A 17,073-nucleotide genomic window follows, 5' to 3' on the forward strand; every position below is an offset into this window, starting at 1 on the left:
AATCCATTGTGCCGGTCAGCTGTCCAAAGACTCAGCTCTCTAATACAATGATTATTTCATCTCAGTGGCCACATACTGACATTCCCAAATTCCCCCACTCGCCCAAAGTCACAATGGCTGGCTCTTGGTCCCCTTCCCTCCATCCTCATCACAACCTGAGAGTACCTCTGTTCTCTGCTACATGGTTTCTACCTGTCTTGGTCTCCAGTTGGCACTTCCCAGCCCAGTCCTGAGGTCCAGTGGCCCCTCCTGTTTCGAATTATTTCTCCCTCCTTTGCCTCAGAAGGTCACTAAGGAAGGATGTCTGGCAACTAGGCCACCAAATCCCAAAGCCAGCCCTAGGGTATGGTGAATTGCAAGCTCAGTATGAGTCAACAGTGTGACACGGCAGCCAAAAATAAATAAATAAATAAAAAGTTAAGGGGATTTTTCTGCTATATTAATAGAAGTGTAGCACTGAGGAAAAGGAAGGTGACAGTCCCATCGCATTATGTCCTTACCAGACCCCCTTACAGTCTATGTGTTCCTTTATGGGTGCCACCTTTTAGGAAGGACATTGGCAAACTGAAGTGTACCCATCAAGGTACCGGGGTGACCAGTGTAGGGAGGAGATCATAAGACCTACCACCCAGAGCTCTGTTGAAAGAACTAGGGATGCGTTCATTCTAATTCTTCTATATAACAAGACTAACTTGAAAATATGTTTAATAGGAAGGTATTTGTAGAGCCTTTATCAAATTGCATCCCGTCTTGGGGAGGAACGGGAGAAAATTTAAAACTTAAGGAAGTGAATGTTGAAAACTATAAATAAAAAATTAACTTTTTTAAAAAAGAAAGAACTAGGGATAAAGGGAGAAGAGACGGGAGCTGTCTCCAAGTCTAGAAGCAGAATGGAATGGCGGGAAGAGCTTACTTTGGAATCTGAGGACTTGGGTTCAGATTCTGACTTTTGCTTATTAGCTGTGTGACCTTGGGCAAATCTGCTACTCAGGCCTCTCCGGGCCCGAGTTCTCTTACCTGCAAAGTTAAGGAGTTGGACTAGATGACCTCAGAGGTCCCTCCCATCTCTAAATCTGCGGTTCCTGAATATTAAAGGGCTGGTTCCCAAATATCACAAGGGTGGTCATGTGGAAGTGGGATCGGTCTTGTTGTACTTGGCAGAATTTTCAGGGACAGATTTCACTGGTACAAGGAGAAACTGGGTAGCACTCAGAGTTAAGGGTAGAGTGGTCTACCTCGGGGGGAGTCATTTCCTCCTTTGCTGAGGGTTTGAATGTCTGAGCTAGGAGATCACACCATCAAGGCATTATCATAGTAGGATTCCTGTGGCTGGTGCTGGGGGGTGACCCCGGGGAGTCATTTCCAACTCTGTGCTTCTGTGAGACAGTTCTGAGCCTTGGTGTCTCATACCCACCTTGGTCCCCAACACCCCCAGGAATCAGACACCTGGCAGTGACTCAGGGAGGCAGGCAGTGGGTGACAAGATCACTTGGGTGACTGCTGGTGAAGAAGGACTGAGGCTCATAAAACATACAATCAGCCCTTAGGCCAGGCTGCCCCTTGTCTAGTTCATTGGCTTCTCCAGCCTCACCCATCTTCATTTCCAGGCTGTTTCTTCTTATTTTAGGTTATACTCAGCAGTCACTGTCACTTATGTCACCTGAATCAGCATGTTGGGATAGTGGGATGTAGTGGGGTGGAAAGCTGGGATGAGACTCCGGTCCTGGGCTGAGTACTGATGGTCTGTCTAGAGAGGTCTAATATCTAGATCCTCAACGTAATGAAGGGCTATTGAGGTCAGTGAGGGCAATGGAGTTATCACAGGCCCTAGCTGAGATATTGGTTTTGTTTATTTGTTTGTTTGTTTGGAGGGGGGAAGGCAAGGCAATTGGGGTTAAATGACTTACCCAAGGTCACACAGCTAGTTAAGTATCAAGTGTCTGAGGCTGGATTTGAATTCAGGTCCTCCTGATTCCAGGACCGGTGCACTATTCACTGTGCCACCTAGTTGTCCCTGGGATATTGTTTTGAAATGTGGTCATGATGGATCCTGGCCTCTGTAGGAATATAGCTTTGGAGCTGAAAGAAACTTTAGAGTCTAGGGCCTAGACTAATCAGTCTAGTCTAGTCCAACTTTCTCATCCTGCAGATGAGGAAAAAGACTCCAATAAGTTAAGACACTTGACCGTGGTCACATAACTAATAAGTGTCAAAGACAGGGTTTGATTTCAGGCCTTCCTGACTTTAAGTCTATACCAAGGTGGATTCAAATCCTGGCACTGATACTAACTGGTTGGGTGACCTTGGGCAAATCATTCTTATCTCTTGACAGCAACTGCTTTACCTCTAAAATGAGGGGACTGAATTTGATGGCCTCTGAGGACTTCCCGGGCCTCTATCTCATCTTTAGGGAGCTGTGTGCACATCAGTATTTATGTGTCTATGTCTGTGTACATATCTGCGATCACACACGTGTGCAGGAATGCATTTCTCAATTACCCAACTTTAGAAACATCAGAGGAAAAGATTTAGTCACCATGACAACCCCCGACGCCACCTGTCTTCAAGACATTTTTTCCCTGTCTTTCACTTTGTTGGGTGAATTAGGGCTTGAGCATTCCAAAGACAAAAAAATAACCAAACAAAAATAAGCCATAAAATTTAAAAAAAGAAAGAAAAAAAAGGCCTTGCAAGGAGAGGAAAGTTTTGTATTTGACTCAGAGGCAGCTATCAAAACATTCCCCCCCTCCTCTCAGCCCTCTAGCCCCAGCCTCTGTCCCTTCAACTGAGTCCTCCTTCAGTCCTGAGGGACCAGAATCAGCTTTCAGTGACTAAGCCAACAAACATTGACTTAGGATAAAGAAAAGCAAAAAAACCAGTCCCTGCCCTCAGGGAGCTTATAGTCTAACATGAAGACAACAAATAAATAACTAGACTTTTACAAGATGTATACAGAGCAGATGGAGGGTAATCTCAGAGCAGAAGAAGCCTCTCAATGAGGAGGCTATATGAGCTCTCAGAAGCCCCCAGAGTTAGAGCAGGCAGAGACCCAAGTGGTCATACCATGCCTACCTTCTTCCCCAAGCTGTTTGTATATACTTTGCTTACAACCATATGGTTTCCTTTTAGAATGTAAGCTCCTTGAGGGCAGAGACTGATTCATTTTCCTCTTTGTACCCCAGCACAGTACCTAGTGATTAATGTGCTCAGATCTACCACCTGGCAACAAGGAAATGACAAGAAGGTGAGGCAAGGGGTGGCTAGGTGGTGCAGTGAATAGAGCACCAGCCCTGGAGTCAGGAGGATCTGAGTTCAAAACCAGCCTAGGACACTTAACACAAACACAAAAAAACTAGCCGTGTGACCTTGAGCAAGTCACTTAACCCCAATTACCCTACCTTCCTCCCTCCAAAAAGCAAAAAAAAGGTGAGGCAGAGAAACTGGTCTCCTGACACTACACACAGAGTACAGTGGATGAAAAGGCAAGGGAGATCTGAATGAAATCTCCAGTGGGGAGATTGATGAGAGGATGAATTTGATGTGGAAGTGTTCATCGAGAAAACCATACATTGCAAGGCATCCAGGAAAATGGAAGGTCTCCCATCCAGATGAAAATCTTTCTCCTCCAGGAGTTCTGGTCCACTCTGGATGGCTCTCTGCTCAGACCATACTAGCACCGCTACCAACAAGTACCCTCTCTATATAATATTTGCCCTTTAAAGCTTGTCAAAGTACAATCCTATCAGTTATCCCCAAGAGGCAATGCCAACCTTAGTGGCAGAGAGGGAGTCAGTCTGGAGGAGGAAGAGAAAATCAAGGGGCCAATTTAAAAGGAAAGAGAGATTGAGTAAGAAGAGGTTAGGAATAGGAAGAAAATAACCACCTCCTAAAAAGTCCAATGGTAGAGGATAAGTCTTACTCGCTGTGCTACCTGGCCGCCCCGATCCTCACTCTTCTTGACCTCTCTACAGCATTCAATACTGTCAACCACCTTCTGCTTCTAAATAACTATCTCCCCTCTAGATTTTAGTGACCCTGCTCCCTCCTGGCTCTCCTCCTACCCCTCTGACCTCTCTTCTCAGTATTCTTCCCTGGTTCATGAGCTATGTCACTGCTCTCTTAACTGTGAGTGTCCCCAAGGCTCTTCCCACCCAGGCCATCATAGCCTCCTAACTCCAGTCCCTCCCCTCACGTACCATTCATTTTTCACTCTGCTGCTTGAATAAAATGCTCCTGCACTACTCTGATGTCCCTCTTCTGCCCTGAAGCCTTTAATACTTCCTCCTTCACTATGGTCCATCCAGAGTACTGCATAGCATGTATGATACTACGTGGTCATAAATGATGCGCTTTGCAAACCTTAAAGTGTTATATAAATGCCAGTTACTATTGTTATCATTAGCCTCCAGTCTAGTGATGACTTCATTCCCTGAGCCTTCTGCTACACTCTCGATAAGTGCAAGCAATGTTTAGAGAGCCCTAGTGAAGGGGGAGGGAGAAGTAGTGTTGATAGGTATGCATGCATACACTTCTAAATTTAATCTGAATTATTAACACTTTCTTAGGTCTGTACTATCAACAAAATAATCAAACCCTGGTAGGAAGCAGTGGCTGATTTCTGATGTGTGAATGCTCACTAAAAATTTAACGATCAGCCACAAGACAGTTGGCCCAGGCTCCAGCACACCCCTGTATCTCTCTCTGTCCAACCACAGTCCCAACTTGATTTCCATAGGCCAACCAGTAGTTGGTTACTCAGATCGCCCTCCTCTTCTCTCCCATCTCTGTGCCTTTTCTCATGCTTTCTTCTGTACCTGTAATGGACTCAGGACTCAGTTTCCTCTTCTATAAAATAAGAGGACTGGACACTCCATCTCTAAGCTCTGGGTATTTTCTCTGGCTATCCCCCATGTCTGGAATGCTCTCTCCAGAGCATTCTGCTTCCTAGCTTCCCTGGCTTCCTTCAACTCTCCATCTAAAATCCCATCTTGTACAGGAAGCCATAACCAACCCCTCTTAATTCTAGTGCCTTCTCTCTATTATGTATTCCAATATATCCTACATATAGCTTGTTTGTACATATTTGCTTGTTGTTAGACTATATCCATCCATCCATCTTTCTGTGTATCTATCTACATATCTGTCTGTCTGTTCGTTCTTCTATCTGTCCACCCACCCACCCACCCATCCATCCATCCATCTGTTCATCTGTCTTTTCATCTATCCATCTGTTTGTCTAAAGACTGGGTATCCCTATCTTGCTCAGTCTGGGAGTTCATAGCTAGGTCCCACTCTGATTAGCACAGCAGCCTTGATCGGCTGTCTTCTAAATGGGACCAACTTGTCCCTCCTTTGACAGCCTGTTAGTCCTTCCTGGGGTTAATTATATTAATAACTTAGTTTGGATACCTGATTGGCTTGGCCTACTGTAGCTCAGAGCTACCAAGCTCAAGAAATCCACTAGTTTCTGCTTCTTAGCATCAGGAATTTCAAACATGTTCCATCATACCTGGCTGCTCTTATATGAAAGGGATGTTATTTCAACTATAGAGAGGACTTCCAGTGTGGAAACCCCCTCCATTCATCTATAACTTAAAGTTTTGGAAAGCTGCTGAGAGTACTGAAAGTTTAAGTGATTCAAAGTAGGAATTTTTGTGCTGGGGGTGAGCAACTCTGCTGGGGGATATTGGTCCAGGAAGATGCTTCATGATCTCTCAGTCATGTAATCAAGTGATTGCAAAAATTGTGTTTAGCTACAGAGGGTCACACAGGTCCCTGCTTTCAGGGTGATTACAGTCTGGCCTGGACATGAAACTAGTACATATATAATCATCAAATGTTGGAACTGGGAGGGATCCAAGAAACCATCTAATCTGAGCCGCTTCATTTTACAAGGAGAGAAACTGAGTCCCCAGAGAGAGGAACAGGCCTAAGGTCTTGCAGCTAAGTAGTGCCAGACAGGTCTCCTGACCTCCTGTCCAGCTCTCCTTCCATTGTATGTTGCTTTTCTTTTTGTGTCCCCAGGCTTAGAATTATGCTTGGTGCATCATAAGTAAAGAGTGCCTTTTTATTCATTCATGAATCAAATTAGTGGATAGCACAGTGGATATTAGTACATCTGGGGCCAACTTTAAGAGCAGTAGGTGTCTGGAAAAGGAAGAGGTCAGGGGAAGCTGAAGCAATCACGCATGACTTGATGAAGAAGGTGGGACTTCAGCTGGGCCCAGTGATGCTGTGACATCTAATGACCTTCGGGTCAGACTCGTGCTCTGCCAAAGCCTATATCCAGCCCCGTCCTCTTTCCCGCACCCCAGAGGGGAAGTTGGTTTGACTAAGGTGACCTATCTCTGACCTACGCTGCCTTCAGTCATCCCTGTCCCCTCTGGGTGGCCCCACTCTGGAGCCTCCCTGAGCGTCCATGTTCCTATGTCCAAAATAGCCCAGCTGAGATTCCATCACAATAGGTCAGCAGCCCGGGTTGGGTGCTGCCCTTGAACCTGGTGATGCTCTCAAAATTGACGTGCGTGTTGTTCCAGGAATGGGGGAAGGGAACGGGAGGCGCATGGTGTGTGCAGTTGCAGAATGTTCAGGGCCTTGTAGGGATGGGGCAACAGATCTTCCCCTCCCCTTCACCCTCTACCCTTCACTCCTGGCCAAAATAAATGCTGTGGGAAGAAAAGGCCCGGGCCTGAGGCCAAGTAAGGGGAAGATGATCCTGAATCCTCCAGTTCTGAAGAAAAGTGGTATCCAATTCCTCCCTGATAGCAATAGAGGGCAGATTCTGTGAAGTCAGAATCTGGGTTCAAATACTGTATTTTGTGATGTTGGGCAAAGCATCGGACCTCTCCTCTGGGCATTAGTTTCCTCCTCTCTAAACGGAGGCAATTGGATTAGTTATCCATAAGGCCCTTGTCAGCTCTAAAGCCTATGCTCCTGTGATCCTTTACTGGACTAAAAAGAGTCCTGGACCTAACCCGGGGACCACGTTTGAGCTTAGTTACACACAAGTTCTCTCTGAGACTATGTTCTCCTAGGGTGGTGAGTCTGGACTGGGTTATCTCTAAACTCCTTTAAAATTAAATTCTATGAACCCGAGATCCCAAGTCCCAACTCTTCCACTTCTACAAACATTCAGTTCCATTCAGCAGACACTAATTAAGCACCTATTTATTATGCATAGGGCTCTGTGCTAATTAGCTGTCTCTTCTCCATTCTGAGCCTTAGTTTCTCCATTTGTAAATTGGGCATTTTGGAATCCATCAATGTTTCTTAAGCTCCTTCATCAGATTGTAAGCTCCTTGAGGGCAGGGACTATCTTTTGCCTCTTTTTGTATGCCCAGCACTTAACACAGTATCTGGCACATAGTAGGTGCTTAATAAATGTTATTAATCGACTGGTTATTGATTGACTTTTTTGTGTGGTGGATCCCTTTGGCATTCTGGCGAGGCCAATGAGCCCCTTCTCAGAATAATGTTTTTATTTTTACCTTATTTTTTAATCAGTTGTTGCAGGCTATTGCAGTGGTTCATACAAGAGGTGATCAGGGTCTGAATCAGGGCTGTGGCTGTATGAATAGAGACAAGGGGACATTATGAGAGATGTGAAGATTTAGTCACGTGAGTTGGCAGTGGATTCGAATTGTGGGGTGACAGGGGTCAAGGGTGATAGTGAAGCTAGAAACCTGGGTGACTAGTGACAGTAGAGACCCCTCTGTAGCCTTTGCTCTTCTTGCCCGCCTGCTTCTCCTGGAAACTGTCCTATCTCTGGGTTTTTGCTACATCTCACTTAGTCATCCTTCAACGTCTCTACCTGCTCCTCAGGTACCTTGCTGGTTTTTTATCCATGTGAGTTTCCCTCAAAAGTCTGCCCTGGGCTGTCTTCAGAATAATGTTTTTAAATGAATAAAATAACAGATGAGGATTAAAAGAAAACCAACAACATTGAAAAAGTTTAAAAATACAAACAAGTTCACAGACCCAAGGATAGAAAGCCCTGGCCTGAATAATCTTCAGGATCTTTTCCAGCTCTTAACTTTTTATGAATCTGTGATTCGTGGAGGGTGATGCTACTGGAAGAGGCCCTTAGGGGGAGAAGTGTCCAGGAAGAGGGGAATTTTTGATGGAGAAGTCAGAGGAAGAGGGCGTCAAAAGGCCCAGCTCAGGTTCCCTGCCTTCGGAATCAGTCAATAAGCATTTATGATGTCAAGTACTCTCTAAGTGCTGGGATGCAAAGAGAGGCAAAAACGGCCTCTGCCCTCAAAAAGCTCACAGTCTGACGACGGGCAAGCAGCGAAGTGCCAACAAGATAGAGAGGCGTAGTCAGTCACCTGAGCTGTGTCTGACTTTTTGTGATCCCGTTTGGGGCTTTCTTGGTAAAAGAGACTTTCTTGGTTTTGCCATTTCCTTCTCCAGCTCATTTTACAGATGAGGAAACTGAGGCAAACAGGGTGACGTGACTTGCCCAGGGCCACAGAGCCAGGAAGGTTCTGAGGCCAGATTTGACTCAGAAAGATGAGTCTTCCTGACTCCAGTCCTGATACTCTATACACTGCCCCTAAGAGACAGACAGACAGATTAGATAGATTAAATAGATAGAGACAGATAGAGATATCTAGCTATATACACACATATTTATGTATCACCACTCTCAGTGAATCACAGATTCATAAAATGTTAAAGCTGGAAAGATCCTAAAGATCATTTAATGCCGGGCTTTTTGCCCTTGTGTCTATAAACTTAAAAAAAAAACCCTCTATTTCAATATTGAAATATTAGCTTATTTTGAAATTCTTGTATTTTATTTGAATAATTTAAAACATTACTTTGGTAAGGGGTCCATTGGCTTCACTGGGCTGCCAAAAAGATTATATATACGTGTATGTGTGCTTGTATACATGCATATATATTTGTACACACACCTACAGTATAACTTGGAGGTGATCTCAGAGGGACAGCATAAAAAGTTCAGGAATAGAGTAGGGGAGACCAGGAAAGGCTTCCTGCAGAAGGTGTGGGAGTTGACCTGAGTCCTGAAGGAGGCCAGGGGAGCCACAGACCAGCCAAGTTACAGAAAGAGGGAGCATAGGTGGGAAAACCTTGGACAAAGCCCAGGGAATCAGGAAGAAGGACTTAACCAGTGGATTGTACCTACATGACCCCCATCACTCTTGTTCACCCACCACCCAGTCCCTAAGGTGGTAAGGCCTGGGTAGCTTGGGACAGGGTGTCCTCATCTTCTCCAGGCAGCATACAGTCTGCTTTCAGGCAGACAGACCTGTGCCCTCTCTATGGGGGCTCTCATTGAAATGCTGACATTTATCTTATTGTGGGGACTTTCTCAGAGGAGAGCATTCCATCCCAGGGAAATGACAGCCAGCCCCCCTGCTGACCGCAAGAGGGAGAAGAGCGTGATGCTGATGGGAGAAGGCGCAACATTTTAATGAGACACCAGAGCTAAGGAGGGCTCGAGACCCCTGCCTGCTACTTTCTGTCCTTGTTCTCTCCACCACCCTGGGCGTGATTGGGCCACTGGGACAATGGTAGCGTTCCCTTTAAGACAGATCCTGAATCCTGGTCCTGGGGAGTGAAGTTATGGATATGCCCAAAGGGCCTCACCAAAATCGTTCAGAGATGAAGCAAGATTCTAGAATGTTCTTGGGCTCTAAGTCTTCCACCTCTGAGTCATTCCCCCTTCCCTCAACCCCAGGAAGCCGGAGTATTTCCCTTCCCCCACTTCTCAGGAGACATTCAGAAGGCAATTCCACCTTCTTTCTGCCAGTACCTGCTTCCTCTTCTGTAAAATGACAGGATTGAATTAGGTCTCTTTAGTTCATTCCCAGATGGATACTTTGTTCTAGGGTCCCCTTCAGCTCTGATATTCTGTTTCTAAGGCCCCTCCCAGCCCTGGACATTCTATGTTCTAAGGTCCCTTTCAGCTCTGTTTTATTTTCTAATCTAATGTCCTTTTCAACACTGACATTCTGTTTAATGTTCTAAGTTTCTTCACCTCCCACTAATAATAACATTCTGTGTTTTAAGGTCATTTTCAGTTGTGACAATCTGTAAACAATAGGGATACGTGTGTGTATAAAACTTCATTATGTACAGCTTGATGGAAGAAGGAGATCCTCTGACCTGCCTGGAGGAAACAGCCTGTGGCCCCCTTGTAATGTCAGGAGGGTCTGGAGTTTGGGGGAGTTTTTACAAAACTAAGGCCTTACAGATAGCAGGAAGCTCTTTGGGAGGACCCATTCCAGCTTCCTCCTGACCCTATAACCTGTTCCAACTAGGTAAAAGACAGGTAGTCTGTAGGCCCTCCCCGCCCCCTCCCAGCCTTCCCTTCCTTCCCTCTCTGGCAGCCCCTTCACTCTCATCACCTCCATCCTTTGGGATTATCCCTGGAGTTGCTTCTGTATTCCCATGTTCATCCCCATGAGAATTCTCTACACCCAAATAAAGTTATATGTACGAAATGGAAAAAAAATCGACTATATATTTTCCCTGACCATGTCATTCAGTGCCACCCGGGCGGTGATGGAGGTGGAGAGGGGGGCCGGGGGCAGCTTGGGTTGGCGAGCGGGAAAGGGTTGGTGTTCAGAGGTTCCCAAGGCCTGTCCTTCACCTTTAGGCTGAGTCCCGTCATGGAAAAAGAGGTGAGGTCCTTTGCTATAACTGGGGATGGAAAGGGGTGGGGTGGGAAGGGTAGAGAAGGTGTTTCCCAGGGGTGCAGGAGGCTCAGTGGTCAGAGAGAACTGAGAGAACGGCCTTTGGTTGCCCTTCCAGTTCTCGTCCTCCCCGATCTCTGCAGCTCTGACTCCTCTGAGCACTCCTTCCATCGTGCCTTCTCTCTGCCCTCTCCTTCAGGCAGCGCCCTCTCTTGTTTCTCTTCCCATCTCTCCAGCTGTTTCCCAGATGTATCTGATACCCTTCTACCTCTGTGCCTTCACTCATGCTGTTCCTTATGTCTCCAATGTCCTTCCTTTCCCTTGTCTTTACCTACTGAGTCCCTACCTAATCCTTTAACGCCCTGCCTCCTGCAGGAAGCCTTCCTTGATCACTCCCCAATGGATTAAAAAACATAGCACTTTGTTTTACTGCTCTCTAAGGTACCTCTCATGTAATTTTGTGCATCGTCAGCCTCAGCTTGTATCTGATTCCCCTAGCTAGTGAGGTACAGGGGATAGCAAGCTGACCTTGAAACCAGGAAGATGTGAGTTCAAATCCAACCAGGATATATACTGACTGTGTGACCTTGAGCAACACTCTTAGACTATAAATTTCAGAGAAAGTGCTCTGTCTGCATTGGTAGAGGGAGTTACCCTATCTAGGCTTTCTCTGTACCAAAGAAATCACAAGCCAAGTCCCTTTCCCCTAACTCCATGATAACAGGAAGTGATTGTTTCTTATCTAAATTTTTTATTGCCCCTAGCACCTGTCTGCTGCAAAGCACAATGATAATTAAAAAAAAATTTAATGAATGATGACCCTGAGGGTCCATCATTTCTAAAGTACCTTCTGGATCATCACAGAAAGTTGAAATTCTATACAGTATGGTCTAAGGGTACAATGTGTTCCGTTGTGCTCAAGTGGGGAACTGGTAATCTACTTAATGCCAATTACAAAGCATTTTCCTACCTCCAGGGCTTACCCAGTTGAGTCCTGAAATATGGTTCCTTAAGCTGGTTAAGGGAGCTGTGACAGACATAATAGATAGAGACAGAGCTGTGTTATTAAATATTTAACAACCGACTCTCCAAAAATGCAGTACACACTTTAAAGCTTGATCTGCATTATTGACATCTTATCCGTCACTTTTTTTTTTTTTGCTGCTTTTTGGAAGGGGAAGGATGGGGCAGTTGGGGTTAAGTGACTTGCCCAAGGTCACACAGCTATTAAGTGTTAAGTGTCAGAGGCCAGATTTGAACTCAGGTCTTCCTGACTCTAGGGCCGGTGCTCTATTCACTGTGCCACCTAGCCACCCCCCCCAATCACCTTCTTTAGTCTAGATAATTAACAAAATAATAAATCAAGTCCCCAGTTTGTAACTTTTGCTGATTTCTGAGGTGTAAACACACTGAAAATTTAACAATAGACTGTCTCCAGCTAGTAGGAGTTCACTCTAGAACAATTCTAATAGAGGCAGTCTCAGAGTCAAAGAAACCTGGGTTTAAATTCTCTAGAATATACTGTGTGTGATCATATACAAGTCACTTAACTTCTCAGCACTCTCCCGTAGTGTCAGATTCAATTAGAAACATATCTCTGCAAGCAGCATATTGACTTAGAAAACCACAAATTAGCATCATCTATGTTATATTGTATTTATTTTTGTTAAACATTTCCCAGTTATGTTTTAACCTGGAGTTTTGTGCCTTGCTGGGCTGGGAGTTCGACAACTCTGCTCTGGGCACCTCAATCAGCACAGGTTATTATGTGTCTGCTATGTTCCAGGTACTGTGACGGGCATTGGGTATACACAGACAGAAAAAGAAACTACCCTCAAAGAGCCTACATTCTATCCAGGGAGATGATTTGTGCAACCATTAGTATGTTGAAAGCAAAGGGGCAGCTAGGTGGTATAGAGGGTAGAGTAGTAGCCCTGGAGTCAGAAAGACCTGAGTTCAAATCCAGCCTCAGACACTTGACACTAGCTGTGTGACCCTGGGCAAGTCACTTAACCCAAATGGCTTCATCCTATATATATATATTTTTTTTTTTTTTTGGATGAAGCCACAAAGTAATTGGCGGGAACAGTTGGGGATCAGGAACAACAGTAGAAAGTAATTTTTTGTGATGTTTTGAAGGAAAAATGTTCTGAGAGGCAGAGGTGAGGAGAGAGTGTTCTCTAGGCATTGGGCACAGCTATGGAATGGAGGTGGGAGTTGGAGTGTTGCTACGGGACAGGAACAGCAAGAAGGCCAGTCTGGCTAGAGCACAGAATGGAGGAAGAGGAAAAATGTAATAGTAACAATAGCAATGATGGTTAGCATTTATACAGTACCTTGAGTTTTGCAAAGCACTTTAAAAGTGTTACTTTATTTTATCTTCACAACAACCCTGGGTGGTAGGTGTTATTAGTATTTTCATTTTACAGATTTGGCAGATGGTGGTTAAGAGACTTGGCCAGGGTCACATGTCTTAGAGAAAATTCGAACTCAGATCTTGCTGACTCCAGGTCCTCCAAAACTCTGTCTACTGTGCCATCTAGCTGCCTTGCTCTAACAAGGTTGGAAAGGTCTATTTGTTGCAAAAGACCTGAAAAGTCAAACAAATAAGTTTATATTTGATCCTAGAGGCAATTGGGAAGCCTTGTATTTTACTGAGTAGGGAAATGGCCTGGTTAGGCCTGTGCTTTAGGAAAGCCACTTTAACAACTGTGTGGAAAATGGATTAAAATGGGAAGAGATGAGGCAGGAAAATCTGCTGAGTAACAGAACAGGTAGTGATTTGCATGGTAAAGATGGGATTTTCTCATTGGACATTTCCTATGCTAATGAATTCTCAAGTTCATAACCCAGAAAGGGGGAGGGTGATTTCATTTCTTTGGAAGCTGGGACACTCCATTAGTGCAGTGAGATGACCAGGGTAGGGGCTATTTCTGAGAGTCTCCCCCTTCCTCAACTTCTTAGCACCTTCTCCTCTTCCAGGCCCTCCTGTGATGATGTCCCCCTCGCCCTGCTCCCCTGGGTCTCAGGGCCACAAGCCCAATATCCTCTAGCGATATTCCTCAAGTCAAATCAAGTCCACAAGCATTTATTAAAGCACTGGCTATGGACCAAGCTCTGTGCTGAGCACTGGAGATACAAAGAAGGACAAAAACACAGGCCCTGCCCTCCAGGAACTTATTATTTTAAAAATATATTTCTGTTGATATCTTTAATTTTTACATTGTTCAAATTTCCCCCTGTATTTCTCCCTTCTTTCCTGTTAGAGAGTCATCCCTTATAACAAAGAACTTAAAAAAAAAAGAAGAAAATAAAATAAATAAATAATAAAAATAAATTAAATTAAAAAAAGAAGAAAGAATAAAAACGGATCAATACATTTTTAAAAATTTGATAATTATACAATGTCCCACATCTGTGGACATGCACACCTTCCTCACTCCCCCCCTCCCCCGCCCCATTTCTACTGAGGAGTAGAGGGAGGTTTCTTCTCATTTCTCTTCATTGGTATGAAACTTGTTCTTTGTAATTTTGCAAGATTCATTTTGGATTGTCTTGTGGTTATTTTCATGTACATTGTTATAGTATTGCTTTCTTGGCTGTGCTTACTTCACTCTGGATCAGTTTCTGTAAATCATTCCATGCTTCTCTGTGTTCGTAGTATTTGTCATTTCTTCTATCACACTAATATTCCATCTCATTCATGTACCACAGTTTATTTAATCATTTCCCAGTCAATGAATGTCTACTTTCTTTTGCCACCACAAAGAGCGCTGCTATAAAAACCCTGTGATGTGTGAAACCGGCCCCTTTTTTTTTTTTTTGTCAGCGATCTTGTGGTAAATGACTAGAGGTGGAAGGAATCTCCAAATTAAAGGGTATGGACGTTTTGGCCATACTCTTTATTTGCATAATTCAAAATTGCTTTCCAAAATGGCTGTACTAATTTATAACTCCACTAATAATGCATTAGTGTGCTGGGTGCACACTCAACCTGGCTGTTTATATTCTACTGGAAGGATACATCATTTGATCAACTAAGTAGATACGAGATATATACAGAGTGTCTGGAAGATACTCTGACAAGCCTGCTGGCTTGGAAATGTGAATTGGTTGGTGTAGCAATTTTCAAACTTTTTGATTTCAGAACCCCTTTATGTGCTTAAAAATTATTGAGGACTCCAAAGAGCTTTAGTTTATGTGGATATATATCAATATTTACCATATTGGAAATCAAAACTGATCAATTATTTAAATATATATTAATTCATTAAAAATCATAATAAACCTATTACGTGTTAATATAAACAACATTTTATGGGAGGGGAAACCTTGTATTTTTTAAAAAATTACTGAGAATGACATTGTTTTATTTATTTTTTCAAATCTCTTTAATGTCTGACTTAATAGAAAATAGATCCTAATATCTGATTTTGAATTCAACCTGTTGTTATTTGGTTTAAGTATATAAAGAAAATCCTACCTCCTACATTTTTGTACTTGGAGAAGGTAAGAGCATTCAATAATCTCAGAATTATTGAAAATAGTTTTGACCTGGTGAACCCCTGGAAAGGGTCTCAGGGCACCCAAGTATCCACAGACCACACTTTGAGACCTGCTAGATTATTGCAGGGCAGAGGGAAAGGCCTGCTGTAGTAAACTGGAGTCAGGAATACTTGGGTTCAAATCTCATCTCAGTTGTTTACTTGGCTACGTGATCCTGGGCAGGCAATCTAACCTCCCTCAGACTCAGTTTCCTTCTTTGCCAAAAGTAGGAAGATAATAATAACTATGGCACTTACCTTACAGGGTTGTGAAAACCAAATATTCATGATGTGCTTTGCAAACCCCCAGGCAATTATATTTTTTAAAAGTAATTTTTTAATTTTTAGTTTCAACATTCACTTCTGTAAGTTTTTAATTCTCTCCCCCTCCTTCCCCTTTTCCCTCCCCAAGGCTGTGTGCAATCTGATATAGGCTCTACAATCCATTCCTTTTAAACATATTTTCACATTAGTTATGTTGCATAGAAGAATTATAACAAATGGGAGAGACCACGAGAAAGAAAAAACAAGACAAAACAAAGAAGAAAATAGTCTGCTTCGCTCTGCATTCCAACTCCATAGTTCTTTCTCTGGATGTGGATGGCGTTTACCATCATGAGTCCTAAGGCAATTGTGTTACAGCCAATGTCAGTTCATAGGATCATAGGGCATTGGAAAGGACCTTAGAGGTCATCTAGTCTGGCTCCCCCATTTTACAGATGAGGAAACTGAGGCCCATGGAGCCAAAGTGACTTATCCAAGGTAACAAAGATATTAAGTGACGAGGTGTATCTTTGTATTGTTGTCTCTGTGATGCAAAATCCACAGTACTCTCCTTGACAAGGAAGTCTCGTGAAGGCATAGATCTGGGATGACTGGGACAGGGGAGCACCTGGGAGCACAGGGCATTGCACTCTCGAGTTAGCTTCTGGCTCTGAAGAGGGACATCCATGAGGAGGCCATGGCCATGTGGTGTTGTTGATATTGTTATTGTTCAGTCATTTCTTCAATTGTGTCCAGCTCTTTGTGACCCCTTTTGGGTTTTATTTTGGGCAAACACACTGGAGTGGTTTGTGCCGTTTTCTTCTCCAGCTCGTTTTACAGATGGGGAAACTAAGACAAACAGGATTAAGTGACTTACCCAGGGTCACACAGCTAGTAAGGGTCTGAGGGCAGATTTGAACTCAGGAAGATGCATCTTCTTTACTGCTAGTTCAGCACTCTTACCCACTGCACCACCAAGCTGTCCCTGCATGTCCTCCTACCAGCACTTTATAGAGTAAGGCAAATCCAAAGCACTCCTCTCCCCCAAGGGATGCATCATAGATCGGTGATCTAAGAATTTAGCTAAACCTTTTCAGAAGTTATTGAAAGTCTGTGCCTGAGCCAGGGCTTAGGGTCACAAGTTTCATCCATTTCCTTCCTAAGTGTGGGGCAGCATCTAATTTAACTTTGTTTAAAGCTCACATCTCAAGCTTTAAGGCCAAACAGCTCCAGATAAAGATGGCCAACAACGACTCAGCCCTTTCATACTAGTCTCTTCTGGGACCCTGGGAGCTGATATTAGTGCCTGGATCTTTGAGTACGCCAGAAGATCAATAGGACTAAATGAAAGGAAAGGGGAGTTCTGAGCAATTACATCTGGGCATGGATGCTTTTTGATTACTGTCCCTAATTGAACAGTTTCCTCATTACACACACGAGAGAGAGAGAGAGAGAGAGAGAGAGAGAGAGAGAGAGAGAGAGAGAGAGAGAGAGAGAGAGAGAGAGAAACAGAGAGAGAGAGAGAGAGAGAGAGAGAGAGAGAGAGAGAGAGAGAGAGAGAGACACAGAGAGAGAGAGAGAGAGACAGAGAGAGAGAGAGA

This window comes from Petaurus breviceps, unplaced genomic scaffold, assembly GCF_028583685.1.
Source record: "Petaurus breviceps papuanus isolate PSGF00001 unplaced genomic scaffold, PetGlider_PUasm1.0 175, whole genome shotgun sequence".
Taxonomy (NCBI): Eukaryota; Metazoa; Chordata; class Mammalia; order Diprotodontia; family Petauridae; genus Petaurus; species Petaurus breviceps.